The sequence below is a fragment of the Cherax quadricarinatus genome, chromosome 44 (genome assembly GCF_038502225.1).
Source record: "Cherax quadricarinatus isolate ZL_2023a chromosome 44, ASM3850222v1, whole genome shotgun sequence".
Lineage (NCBI taxonomy): Eukaryota > Metazoa > Arthropoda > Malacostraca > Decapoda > Parastacidae > Cherax > Cherax quadricarinatus.
The window spans coordinates 29,842,924-29,857,405 of record NC_091335.1 but is presented as its reverse complement, the minus strand read 5'-3'; positions in this window follow the sequence as shown (position 1 = coordinate 29,857,405).

The window sequence follows — 14,482 nt, the reverse complement described above, 5'->3', positions numbered from 1 at the left end:
GCTGTGGATTACATCTCTGTCTATGTCTGATATGAGGATGAGGAACAAGATGGGGGCGAGTGAAACTGACCTAATCCTATTTATTTCTACCCACTGAAATTCTCCTACCTCCATCAGCTTTGTTTCACTTAGGGCCAGAACCTCCAGCTTCTTTTCACCCATAACACCCACAACAATCTCTCATTCGCAAAACATCCACGCACATTCAGACATCCCACTTCGACAATTTTCTTCTTCTTTTTAGTAACCTGTACAGGAAAAGGGGTTACGAGCCATTGTTAACTTTCACAACACCCATGGCTAACAGAGGAAAGATTCTTGTTCCACTTCCCCATGGATATAAAAGGAAATTTGTAAAAGAAAGAGCTATTTAGAAGAAAATCAGAGAAACTTCAGATGAGTTTGTATATAAATTTGAACATGCATCTGTAGTGTGACATAATTGTAAGTAAAAATAACTGGGTAGTATACCTGTTATCTTGTGGGTTTTTGAAACAGAAAAAAAGATACCGGCACTCTCACCATCTTGTAAAACAAGAATTTGCACTAATTAGGTAGGACAGTAGTACCTCCCTGGGTGGTTGCTGTCTACTAACCTACTACCACAGGACGGTAGTACCTCCCTGGGTGGTTGCTGTCTACTAACCTACTACCACAGGACGGTAGTACCTCCCTGGGTGGTTGTTGTCTATTAACCTACTATCACAGGACGGTAGTACCTCCCTGGGTGGTTGTTGTCTACCAACCTACTACCACAGGACGGTAGTACCTCCCTGGGTGGTTGCTGTCTACCAACCTACTACCACAGGACGGTAGTACCTCCCTGGGTGGTTGCATCAATCCAGACCTGCAACACAAAGGTATCTTGGTACAGACCTGCAATCAACTGACAACTTCCAATAGTGCAGAGGGCTGGATTTGAGAGGACCTGACCTCTCCAACATCTGAGTTCTTACCTCTCCTAGTGGCCTACGTCTACCTCTTGGCACTATATAAAGCTCCATCCTGTCACTTCTTCTCCATGTTGTTTCATACTATGGAACATATGCTCTTCTCAGACTGAGGACCATTACCTCAAAACTTTAAAGGTGATGGACTAGTTTGTGTCTTGAAGTATCTTCTGCTTCTGTCAACTTTTCTGTACTTGACTGAAGAAATGCTGCTGTGTGAGACAGAAACGTTTCTAATAAGATACCTAACTGTTACTGTAATGGTCTTACCTAACAACTGCTCAGTATTTTATACCATTTAATGTTCAATCTGTCCAGACACCACCCAACACAAGAGTATCTTGGTACAAACCTGCAATCAACTTCGACAACTTCCACTAGTGAGGGCTGGTTGAGAGGGATACGACCTCTCAACATCTTTAGGTTCTTACCTCCTCCCTGGTAATGCACATCTCACCCCTCTTGGCACTTTATAAAGCTCCATCTGTCATGTCTCCCTTATTGTTCATACTATTAGACAATACTCTTCTCAGACTGAGGACCTGACCACCTCAAAACTTTAAGGGTGATGGACTAGTTACGTCGTCTTCAGGTTATCTTCTGCTTCTATCAACTTTTCTGTATGACTGAAGAAACCTTCTGTGTAGATGAAACATGTCCATAAATAAAGATGCCCTAACTGTTTTGCCATATGTGTCTTACCTAACAACCTGTCGGTATTTTTATACCCATTTTAATGTGCTAAATCTGTCAGACACTGCAACTGGTATCTTAATTACAGACCTGCAATCAACTACGACAACTTCCACTAGTGAGGGCTGGATTTGAGGAGGACCTGACCTCAACATCTGAGTTCTTCCTCTCCTAGTGGCCTACGTCTCACCTCTTGGCGCTATAAAAACATCCTGTCACTTCTTCTCCATATTGTTTCATACTGTGGAGACAATGCTCTTCTCAGACTGAGGACTGACCATGTAAAACTTTGAGGTGATGGACTGATTACATCGCCTTCAAGTATCTTCTGCTTCTATCAACTTTCTGTACTTGACTGAAGAAGCCTGTGTGTGAAACCTAACATGAATAACAAACCTATCTCTGACATCGATATCAGCAGTCTCATCGGGACACCATTACACAAGCAGCCAACATCGCAATGCCAAAGAAAACTCACACCACTCGTTATTCATGAAGCCATCACTCCAGAACAAGAAGACTAATTATCTGCCACCACAACCGCTTCCTCTACAACGCACATAGATTTAATCCGGTCGATTAGGTCTTACCTTAGAAACAACATTTTACAGCGTAGACCAAGACCACAGCAATCACTGGTCACGACTAATACAACAAGCGGACAGGCAGCGTGTTAAAACACTAAAGCCTTCTGGAGCTTTATCAAAAAAATCAGAGCTACTCCCTGTAAATTCAAACACATCACCCACAACCTTTTATCCTCAGACCCACAGGCTGCTACCAGCATCTTCAAACACATCTGGGAGAACATCTTTACCTCACACGTCCTTCTTGTTATTCAACACATTCAGAACATAGAACACTGGAACCAGTGCACCACACTGAAGTCAACACCGGGCAGCCACCACATGACCTGACGCTCTGCCTCTCCAAGACTCAGCCTCCTTTCACCAACACAGACATTAAAACTCTCTCAGACACCTTCTCCAAGGCTCCATGGTGCCTCTGCCTAAACCATGTTATCCTCAAACACCTTCACAGCTCTATCATTACCTACTACAAGCCTCCTCAATGCCTCCTTGCACTCTGGATACTTCTTCCTCTTGCTGCTGCTGGCACTCCTTCCCAAACCAATAAAGATCACTCTGACCCTAGAAACTATCGCCCTATCAGCCTTCTCGAAACTTTAGAAACTCTTTGAAAAACTCATTAATCATCGCCTTCACAGATACTGGAACATAATTCTCTACTTTCAGATGGCAGTTTGGCTTCAGAACACACAGATCACACAGGATGCCATTAACGTCATTCTCAACTACATCACATAAACACAAGCAAGAAACAGGACAGCCCTGGTTGCAAAGACGTTGAAAAGGCTTTTGACACTGTGTAGCTGAGGGCTCAAGCCTGACTCTGCACTAACTAACCTGCCTCTCAATACTCATGTCCTCTACCTTCCTGGGCAGCCATTACTGTGAGAATCAAATTCCAAGGGCTGTTACTCTGACTCTACTTCACACTCGTACTGGGTACCCCAGGGATCTGTCCTTTCCCCTACCCTCTACATTTTATACACTAACGACATTCCAACACCTGTATACCACAGCTCCATCTTGCACTAGCCTATGCGAACTGACATTACTACAACTTATCACTCATGCCAATATAGATACACTCACACAAAACACAAAATAGAGGTTGACAGGATATGCATCACAGGAACAAATGGAGGATCAAAGCCAATGCAGCAAATCCAGCATTACGTATTATTTTAACTACTGAAACGTGATCCTCAATTTACATGTCAGACACAGAACAGCTGACACCACACCTTACTTCCTATCCACTGATCTGTCACTGTCCTTGGCGTTGAACGCCAGCTACCTTCTTCGTTTACAGACACATCACTCAGACATGCAGCCAGCTAGTAAGGCCCTTGCGGGCCTCTGGCTAGACATGCCTCTCAGCACACCCAAACCTGCCTCTACAAATCCCTAATACGTCCTCTGATAACTTACTCTCCTCTGGCCCTCTCATCTTGCAGCAAAACAAACTTAACCAAACTGCAGAGTGTCCAGAACAAGACGCTGCGCTTGGTGTGATGTCAGATGGGACCGCCTGGCTTGAGTCTCTCCATGCCCAGTTAGACGTCCCTGCGCTGAATCTGTGGAAGAGCTCAATTGACAGACAGATGAGCAGCAGGATACGGCTTGCTGACTGCTGGACCTCTCTCATACGACGAAGACATTCGCAGACCACAGAGCCAACATAGCCTTTTCTCGCGCGGTCTGCTCCTAACCCCTGCTTCAAATAACCTTGCTTGGATCCGCTGACAGGTACCTTCTAAGACGGGTACCGTTCTCTGACCACGTTCGCCTTAACTTTTTCGGAGTTCAAGACGCGGCACGATTCTGCACTCCTCTCTGGCTCTAAACGTCGCAAGTCACTTACTCCAGCTCACCCCACCGAGTCCCAACAGTGAACCGGGAATTCTCTTTCGAGTATCGTCGATCGCCTTTGCTGCTGGTTCAAGCCTGACTCTATTTCTACGACTAAGAACACTCCTCTCCAGCACTATTCTTCGTCTGTCCCGTCTTCCCCCCTCATCCCATTTGGGATCTTACCTGAACTTTCGTTCGTTCGTTCCTTCTTCTCCATATTGTTTCATACTATGGAACAATGCTCTTCTCCAGACTGAGGGACTGACCACCTCAAAACTTTAAGGGTGATTGACTGATTACATCGTCTTCAAGTATCTTCTGCTTCTATCAACTTTTCTGTACTTGACTGGAGAAGCCTACTGTGTAGGCGAAACGTTTCATAATAAAGATACCTAACTGTTGCATATGTGTCTTACCTAACAACCTGTCGGTATTTTATACCATTTTAATGTTCAATCTGTCAGACACTGCAACACAAGGGTATCTTGGTACAGACCTGCAATCAACTTCGACAACTTCCACTAGTGAGAGGGCTGGATTTGAGAGGGACCTGACCTCTCAACATCTGAGTTCTTACCTCTCCTAGTGGCCTACGTCTCACCTCTTGGCGCTATAAAAAGCTCCATCCTGTCACTTCTTCTCCATATTGTTTCATACTATGGAACAATGCTCTTCTCCAGACTGAGGGACTGACCACCTCAAAACTTTAAGGGTGATGGACTGATTACATCGTCTTCAAGTATCTTCTGCTTCTATCAACTTTTCTGTACTTGACTGAAGAAGCCTACTGTGTAGGCGAAACGTTTCATAATAAAGATACCTAACTGTTGCATATGTGTCTTACCTAACAACCTGTCGGTATTTTATACCATTTTAATGTTCAATCTGTCAGACACTGCAACACAAGGGTATCTTGGTACAGACCTGCAATCAACTTCGACAACTTCCACTAGTGAGAGGGGCTGGATTTGAGAGGGACCTGACCTCTCAACATCTGAGTTCTTACCTCTCCTAGTGGCCTACGTCTCACCTCTTGGCGCTATAAAAAGCTCCATCCTGTCACTTCTTCTCCATATTGTTTCATACTATGGAACAATGCTCTTCTCCAGACTGAGGGACTGACCACCTCAAAACTTTAAGGGTGATGGACTGATTACATCGTCTTCAAGTATCTTCTGCTTCTATCAACTTTTCTGTACTTGACTGAAGAAGCCTACTGTGTAGGCGAAACGTTTCATAATAAAGATACCTAACTGTTGCATATGTGTCTTACCTAACAACCTGTCGGTATTTTATACCATTTTAATGTTCAATCTGTCAGACACTGCAACACAAGGGTATCTTGGTACAGACCTGCAATCAACTTCGACAACTTCCACTAGTGAGAGGGGCTGGATTTGAGAGGGACCTGACCTCTCAACATCTGAGTTCTTACCTCTCCTAGTGGCCTACGTCTCACCTCTTGGCGCTATAAAAAGCTCCATCCTGTCACTTCTTCTCCCAGGCAGAGAGGACAGACAGACAGACCTTCGACTGGCTTCTGCACCTGGTAAGGCAGTACCTGCTCCTGCTCCTGGTTGGGAGGATCAGACCTCGACACTCAGCAATTTGGGGAACAGGCAAGAAAGGGGGTTCTTCACCCCGCTCCAGGACTTGGTGCGTAGCTGGCTGCCTCCCCCGGGGGAGACATTTTGGCCTCTGCACTCTTGTGGCTGGGTGAAGTTTTCCCCTACTCTCCCCCTGCGACCCCCGTTGGGAGGAACCTGTACCAGCGTCGTCTTCACCTTCATCCCGATGAGCTCCCAAAATCGTGTCAATCAAGCCAACAAGTGGTACCGTTGATGATTAAACAAAAGATTGCTCTTGAAACTGTTGTTCAAAAAACACTGAAAGTTAAATTCAACGCCTTTTTTGTCTCTAAAAGGGCCCATTCATTGTTGTTTGCCACGATGTTTCGGAAAGGAAACTCTACAGATGCCACCACTCCTTTTTCAAGGGTTTACTTTTTATGTCATCTCCTGCCCTCAAGGCCGAAACCCGTTTCCTAAAAAAACTGGAAAAAGATTCGGCGCCCAATCCCTGCAGAACTAAAGGCATCCATCGAGACGCAAAATATTGGGCTACTTTAAAAACATCCCCCAAAAATCCCGAATGCATCGCCCATTAAGGTCCCCTTCCCCCGACGTTAACATGGCTGCCACTGCTCTGAACGAAAGGTCTTGCTGTTTCTCTGTTTAATAACCCAACACATCAAGCAGAGATATCAGTACATCCAACACTGCGGGAAACTGTTATTCTTACCATCACACCCCCCTAAAACATGTCAGTAAAAAAACAAAAGTTCTCCCTACATGTTATGAGGACACACCTTCAGTTCCTGCACCTTTTGCTCTCCACCACAAATCGTTTTTAAAACTGAAAAGGCAACACCCCATACACTGGAAACAAAATGTCCCCCGTAAGGATATTGGAAGAAAACAAAAAGGCAGCAAAAAAAAACCCCCAACTGAACACACCAACGTTAAAAGAAATTGCAAAAATCCAACTAATCTACGGAAATTACGAAAACACTCAGCCAGCCCCCCACCATCACCCACTCCTCCAGCATGTGACGAAACCCAAAGTCCACTACTGTCTCATATCGCTCACCCCAAAATAGGCTTCCTGGATTTTTCTCGACCATCAACGATTTAAATTTCAAAAAATAATATGCCATCATTTATATTAGCATCCCCACCTTCGGAAGAAATACAAAAATTCACCGGACTTGATCAACACCTTTTTCCCCTTAGCCCCAAACACCTAAAAAACTATTGACTTTTTTTTTAAACAACGCCCAATGAAAGTCTCCATCGCCTCCACTCCTAAACAAACCGACCAATCAAACCTTTCCGAAACATCCCCCATTCGTCCATTGAAGATGAAGATGAAGAAAAGAAAAAAAGAAAGAAGTTGAAGGGGAAAAAGTCCCTTCACCAGCCCCAAACACCTACCCGGGGGCCCAACACTTACTGAACCATTTGAATATAAATTTTCTTGATTGGCATGGAATATTTTTTTGTACCACAGAAAATTTTATCCTCAAGACAGGGAACCAGCTAAACCCCAAAATCTCACCCTCACCCAAAAAAAACATAAAGGGTTTTTTGCAGATACCAAGCTGCTTATTTTGGGAAATAAAGCTGTTGGTAGAACTGAACTTCCCGAAAAATAAAACATGCTGAAAAACTTAATCGAAAACCCTCACTATCGACACTCGTTTTTCATCTCTTAAAAATTCCTTCAACGATTTAAACTTTGAAAAATGGGAACCCCTCAATTAAAATTGAAAAAAAGAAAAAAAAAACACCCAAAAATCCAAAATAACCACCAAACCATTATGAAAAGACCAATCAACGTTAAGCTCCTCCCTTGTGCCTGCAGCCCCAATCACCATCAAGAAGCAGCAATTTCCCCCAGCAAGTTGCAGTCAGCTCCTGGGGTTCCTGTTGTTTTCATCGTCTTTCGTCATTTTTCATCCAGGCTTAGCAGTTGGGTTTGTCACCCACTCTTCTCTCTTCGGCCAAAACATTCCTCTCACCGTCTATTCTTCCCCTGTCCCCCTTGCACCTCGCCCCTCGTGGGGACTTACCTGTGAGTCCCATCCCATCCCATCTTCTCCATATTGTTTCATACTTTGGGAAAAATGCTCTTTCAGACTGGGGACAACCTCAAAACTTTAAAAACGTGGACCCATTACATCGTCTTTAAGTATCTTCCCGCTTCCTTTAACTTTTTTACTTTAAGAAGAAGCCTCTTGAGGCAAAAAGTTTCATAATAAGTACCTAACTTTGCCCTTGTCTTACCTAACAACCTGTCGGGATTTTATACCATTTTTAAAATTCAATCTGTCCCGACACTGCAACACAAGGGGATCTTGGTACCCGACCTGCAATCACTTCGACAACTTCCACTAAATAAGGGGTGGATTTGGGGGGACCTGACCTCTCAACATCTGATTCTTTTCCTCTCCCAATTTGGCCCCCCGTTTTCACCTCTTGGCGCTATAAAAACTCCCTCCTGTCACTTCTTCCCATTTGTTTCATACTATGGAACAAAGCTCTTTTCCCGACGAAGGGGCTAAAACCCCCTCAAAACTTTAAGGGTGATGGACTGATTTCATCGTCTTGAAGTATCTTTTCTTCTGTCAACTTTTTTGTACTTGACTGAAGGAAACCTGCCAAAAAGAGGCGGGAAAAGTTTCATAATAAGATACCTAACTGTTGCATATGTTTACCTAACAACCTTCGGTATTTTATACCATTTTAATGTTCAATCTGTCGGGCACTGCAACACAAAAGGGTTTTTCTTGGTCGGGCCTGCAATCCCTTCGACAACTTCCCCTGTTGGTTTGGGGGGGCCTTTTTACCTCTAAATCAAATTTCCCCTTTGCCGCTTCCCCGGGAAAAAGTCCCCTTACTTCCCTTTCCTTTGCTTTGGAAAATCTCCTAGGCTTGGGTTTTTTCCCCCTCAAAACTTTTTTGGGGGTTTGGTGAATTAATTTTAAAATATCCTTTTGCTTCCATCAATTTTTTATTTTGGGTCTTGGTTTTAGCAGAAACGTTCAAATGGGTCCTTTTGTTGCAAAGGTTTTTACCTCAACCTGTGGTATTTTAAAACCATTTTTTAAAGTTCAATCTGTCCCGACACTGCAACACAAAGTATCTTGGTACAGACCTGCAATCAAATTCGACAACCCTTTCCCCTAGTGAGAGGGGCTGGTTTGGGGGGGGACCCCGACCTCTCAACATCTGATTCTTACCTCTCCTAAAAAGGCCCCTCTACCTCTTGGCGCTATAAAACTCCATCCTGTCACTTCTTCTCCATTTGTTTTTCATTTCTTGGAACAATGCTCATTTAGACCGAGGACGCCATCAAAACTTTCTCGATATTCCCCCTTTTATCGATTCTTTCATTAACCCCCACCCTGACAAGTGTTTTAATGCATATTTCGACGATTTGGATCATTTTTGACCTTTTCAAAATAACCTTTCTTTTTGGGTAAAATACATGGATTTTCCTTTAAAAAATTTTATTGACACAATACTATACTAAAATGTCCATTTAAATTACGTTCAAAATTATTTTGAATTTCATCAAAAATTTTTTGGGCTTTTAAAAATATGTTAAAGTAATGCTCTAAATGCTGAAAATCGTTTTTATATGTAGTAAAAAACCATTTTTCCATATTTTATTTTTTTAAAGCTTCCAGGTATTTTTAAAAAAAACAAAAACATTAAAAAATCGAAAAATATGGGAAAATGATTTTTTACTGCATATTTCGACGAAAAGACTTTGGGGGCAATTTTCAAACAAACCTTTCTTTTAAACTAAAATCATGGATTTTCACACTTGAAATATTTAGACACAATACTACACTAAAATGTCATATTTAAGTTACTTTCAAAACATAAATTCAATTCCATCCCGTAATTCCTATTTAAATTTTTAAAAAGTCCAAAAATTTTCGAGGGAAATTGAAATAATTTTGAATATTTCCCCATATTTTTAAAAAAAACCACAAGCATTAAAAAATCGAAAAATGTTGCAAATTGATGTTTTCCTTTTTTCGACAATTTAGAGCATTTAGAACATTTTCAGTCAAACCCGTTTTTAGCAAAAATTATTGGTTTTTCCCAAGTTTTTATCAGAATTACTGATGGAATTGAATTTTTTTGCTGAAAGTAACAAAAATGATATTTTAGTGTAATTTTGTTAATATATATTTTCTTGTGAAAACCCGATTTATTTTAGCAAAAAAGTGGGGGTTTAAATTGAAAAGTGATCTAAATGCTGAAAATCGCCCAAATGCGGGTAAAAACCATCATTTTACCATTTTTTTAAAAATTTTTCAATTTTTCGGGTTTTTAAAAAATCCCAAAAAAGCTTTTAAAAAATAAAAAAATATGGAAAAATAATGTTTTGTGCATAATTCGACTTTTCAGCTTTTGAAAATTTTTCAAAAAAAACTTTAAACTTTTAGCAAAAAAATAGTTTTCCACTTAAAAATATATTTTTCATAATACTCCCAAAAAATTAACCATTTAATTTTTTTTTCAAAAAAAATTAATTTCATCAGTAATTCTGATAAAAAAGGTTTGAAAACCCAAAATTTTTAGTTAAAAAAATAAAATTTTGTCTATAAAGTGTTAAAATGTTTTCTAAATCGTCGTATGCAAAAACCATGTTTTTTCCCTGTTTTTTCGATTATTTTAATGCTTTTTATTTTTAAAAAATATGAAAATTTCAAAATTTTTTCGTTTTTATCAAAACATGGGTTTTTAAAAAATATGTTTATTTTAAAAATTTTTAAAAAGAAGCCTAAAAATTTTCCCAATTAAATTAGTAATTCTGATAAAAAATTTTAAAAAACCCATAAATTTTTAAATTAAAAAAATTCCCCCTTTTTCAGAAAATTTTTCCCTAAATTTTCCCAAATGTCGTATATGAAAAATTCTTGAATATGGCTTTTTTAGTGTATTTTTGTGCCAATATTTTTAAAAAGTGTGAAAATCCATGTTTTTTGGGGAAAAGAAAATTTTTTTAAAACCCCAACTCTAAATCAAAATTTTTCAAATATGCAGTAAACATCATTTTACCATATTTTTCGTTTTTTTTAATGCTTCAGGTATTTTTAAAAATAGCAAAGGCATTAAAATCGAAAATATTGTAAAATGATGTTTTACTACTATTTCGACGATTTAGAAGCATTGAGACTATTTTCAAACAAACCTTTCGTTTTAGGCTAAAATACTGGATTTTCACACTTAAATATATAACACAATACTGCACTAAAATGTCATATTTAAGTTACTTTCAACATGAAATTCAATTCATCTGTAATTCGAAAAAAAGTTTGAAAATCTATGAATTTTAGCTAAAAATCAGCTTTGTCTGAAAAGTGTTCTAGATGCTCTAAATCGTCGTTAAACATCATTTTGATATTTTCGAATTTTTCGATGCTTTTGGTATTTTTAAAAACATATGAAATATATGAAAACCAGATATATATGAAATATCTGAAGAATTGAAAAAATCGAAAAATATGGTAAAATGTTGTTTTACTGCAATTTCGACTATTTAGAGCATTTAGAACACTTTTCAGACAAGCTGATTTAACTAAATTCATGGATTTCAAACATTTATCAAATTACTAAAGAAATTAAATTTTCGAGGCTTTTCAACATTTAAAAGCATTTACATATTTTAAAAAGTCCATAAAATTTCGAGGAAATTTAGAAATAGTTTTGAATATTTCATATATTTTTAAAAATACCTCAAGCATTGAAAAATCGAAAAATGTGGCAAATTGATGTTTTACTGCATACTTCGATGATTTAGAGCATTTAGAACACTTTTCAGTCAAACCTGATTTTTAACTAAAATTCATGGATTTTCAAACTTTTATCAGAATTACTGATGGAATTGAATTTTATGCTGAAAGTAACTTAAATGACATTTATTGTAGTATTGTGTCAATATATATTTCACGTGTGAAAATCGATGTATTTTAGCTAAAAGTAGGTTTAAATGAAAAGTGCTCTGAATGTTAAATCTCGAAATATCATATCATCATTTTGCACATTTTTCGATTATTTCAATGCCTTTGCTATTTTAAGAATACCTGAAGAATTGAAAAAATCGAAAAATATGGAAAAATGATGTTTTGCTGCATATTTCGACAATTTCAGCATTTAGAGCACTTTTCAATTAAACCTTACATTTTAGCTAAAATACATGCATTTTCACATTGAAATATATTGATAAAATACTACACTAAAATGTCTTATTTAAGTTACTTTCAAAATTATTTCTAATTTCATCAAATTTTATGGGCTTTTGAAAAATATGTAATATACTTTAAAATTTTGAAAAGCCTCAAAAATTTCAATTCCATTAGTAATTCTGATAAAAAGTTTGAAAATCCGTGAATTTCGGCTAAAATCAGCTTTGTCTGAAAAGTGTTGTAAATGCTCCAAATCGTCGAAATATATGAAAAATTCTTGAATATGCCATTTTTAGTGTAGCATTTTGTCAATATATATTTCAAATGTGAAAATCCATGTATTTTAGCTAAAAGTAGGTTTAATTCAAAAGTGCTCTAAATGCTGAAATTCGTCGAAATATGCGAGTAAAACATCATTTTACGATATTTACGATTTTTCAGCGCTCTTGCTATTTTAAAATGCTTGAAGCATTGAAAAAATCGAAAAATATGGTAAATGATGTTTTACTGCATATTTCGACGATTTGGAGCATTTAGAACACTTTTCATCAAAATTGATTTTTGCAGAAACTCATGGATTTTCAAACTTTTATCAGAATTACTAATAAATGGAAATTTTCGAGGCTTTTCAACATTTTGAAGTATATTACATATTTTGCAAAAATCCATAAAATTTCGATGAAATTCAGAAATAATTTTGAATGTTTCATATATATTTTTTAAAAATACCAAAGCATTGAAAAATCGAAAATATGGCAAAATGATTTTTACTGCATATTTCGGATTTAGAGCATTTAGAACACATTTCAGACAAACCTGATTTTTTAGCTAAAATTCATGGATTTTCAAACTTTTTTATCAGAATAACTGACGGAATTGAATTTTATGCTAAAGTAACTTAAATATGAAATTTTAGAGTAGTATTGTGTCAATATATATTTCAAGTTTGAAAATCCACGTATTATAGCTAAAAGAAATGTTTGCTTGAAAGGTGTTCTAAATGCTCCAAATCGTCGAAATATATAAACTATCATTTACATATTTTTCGACTTTTTCAATGCTTCAGGTATTTTTAAAATTGCAAATGCATTGAAAAATCGAAAAATAGGTAAAATGATGTTTACTCATATTTCGACGATATAGAGCATTTAGAGCACATTTCAAACAAACCTTATTTTTAGCTAAAATCATGTATTTTCGCACTTGGAATATGTATTGACACAATTGTACGCTAAAATGTCATATTTAAGTTACTTTCACACAAAATTCAATTCGATTAGTAATTCTCATAAAAAGTTTGAAAATCCATGAATTTTTGCTAGAACAATCAGGTTTGTCTGAAATGTTCTAAATGCTCTAAATGATCGAAATATGCAGTAAAACATCATTTTGCCACATTTTTCGATTTTTCAATGCTTCAAGTTATTTTAAAAATAGCAATAGCATTGAAAAAATCGAAAAATATGGTAAATGATGTTTTAATGCATATTTCGGCCATTTTCAGCATTTAGAGCACTTTTCAATTAAACCTTACTTTTTAGCTAAAATACATGGATTTTCACTTGAAATATATATTGACACAATACTACACTATTATGTCATATTAAAGTTACTTTCAGCACAAAATTCAATTCCATCAGTAATTCTGATGAAAAGTTTGAAAATCCCAAAAAGCTCCATCCTGTCACTTCTTCTCATATTGTTTCATACTATGGAACAATGCTCTTCTCAGACTGAGGGACTGACCACCTTAAAACTTTAAGGGTGATGGACTGATTACATCGTCTTCAAGTATCTTCTGCTTCTATCAACTTTTCTGTACTTGACTGAAGAAGCCTGTTGTTGAGGCTTCTTGTGAACAACAAACCTATCTCTGACATCGATACTCAACTTGATCTCATCCAGGACACCATTACAAAGCAGCCAACATCGCAATACCAAAGAAAACTCACACCACTCGTTGTTCCTTCAAACCATCACTCAGAACAGAAGACTAATTATCTGCTACCACAACCGCTTCTCTACAACACACATAGATTTAATCAAGTCCGATTAGATCTCACTTACCTTAGAAACAACATTTTACACAGCGTGAGACCAAGACCACAACAATCACTGGTCACGACTAATACAACAAGCGGACAGGCAGCGTGTTAAAAACACTAAAGCTTTCTGGACTTTATCAAAAAATCAGAGGCACTACTCCACCAACAAATTCAAACACATCACCACAACAACACACATCTCAGACCACAGGCTGCTACCAACATCTTCAAACACATCTGGAGAACATCTTCTCACCCTCACCACGTCGCCCTAACGTTTTCAACACATTCAGAACATATACTGGAACACTGCACACACACAAGAATCAACACCAGACAGCCACATACATCTAGACACTCTTACCTCCTCCCAAGAACTCGACACTCCTTTCACCAACACAGACATTAAACTCTCCTCAGACACCTTCCTCCAAGGCTCCTGGTGCCTCTGCCTAACCATATTATCCCGAAACACCTTCCTGACTCTATCATTCTGCCTCACAAAACCTCCTCAATGCCTCCCTTGCCTCTGGATCCTTCCCCCTTCAAAGCTGCTGCTATCCTCCTTCTAAACCCAAAATAGACCCC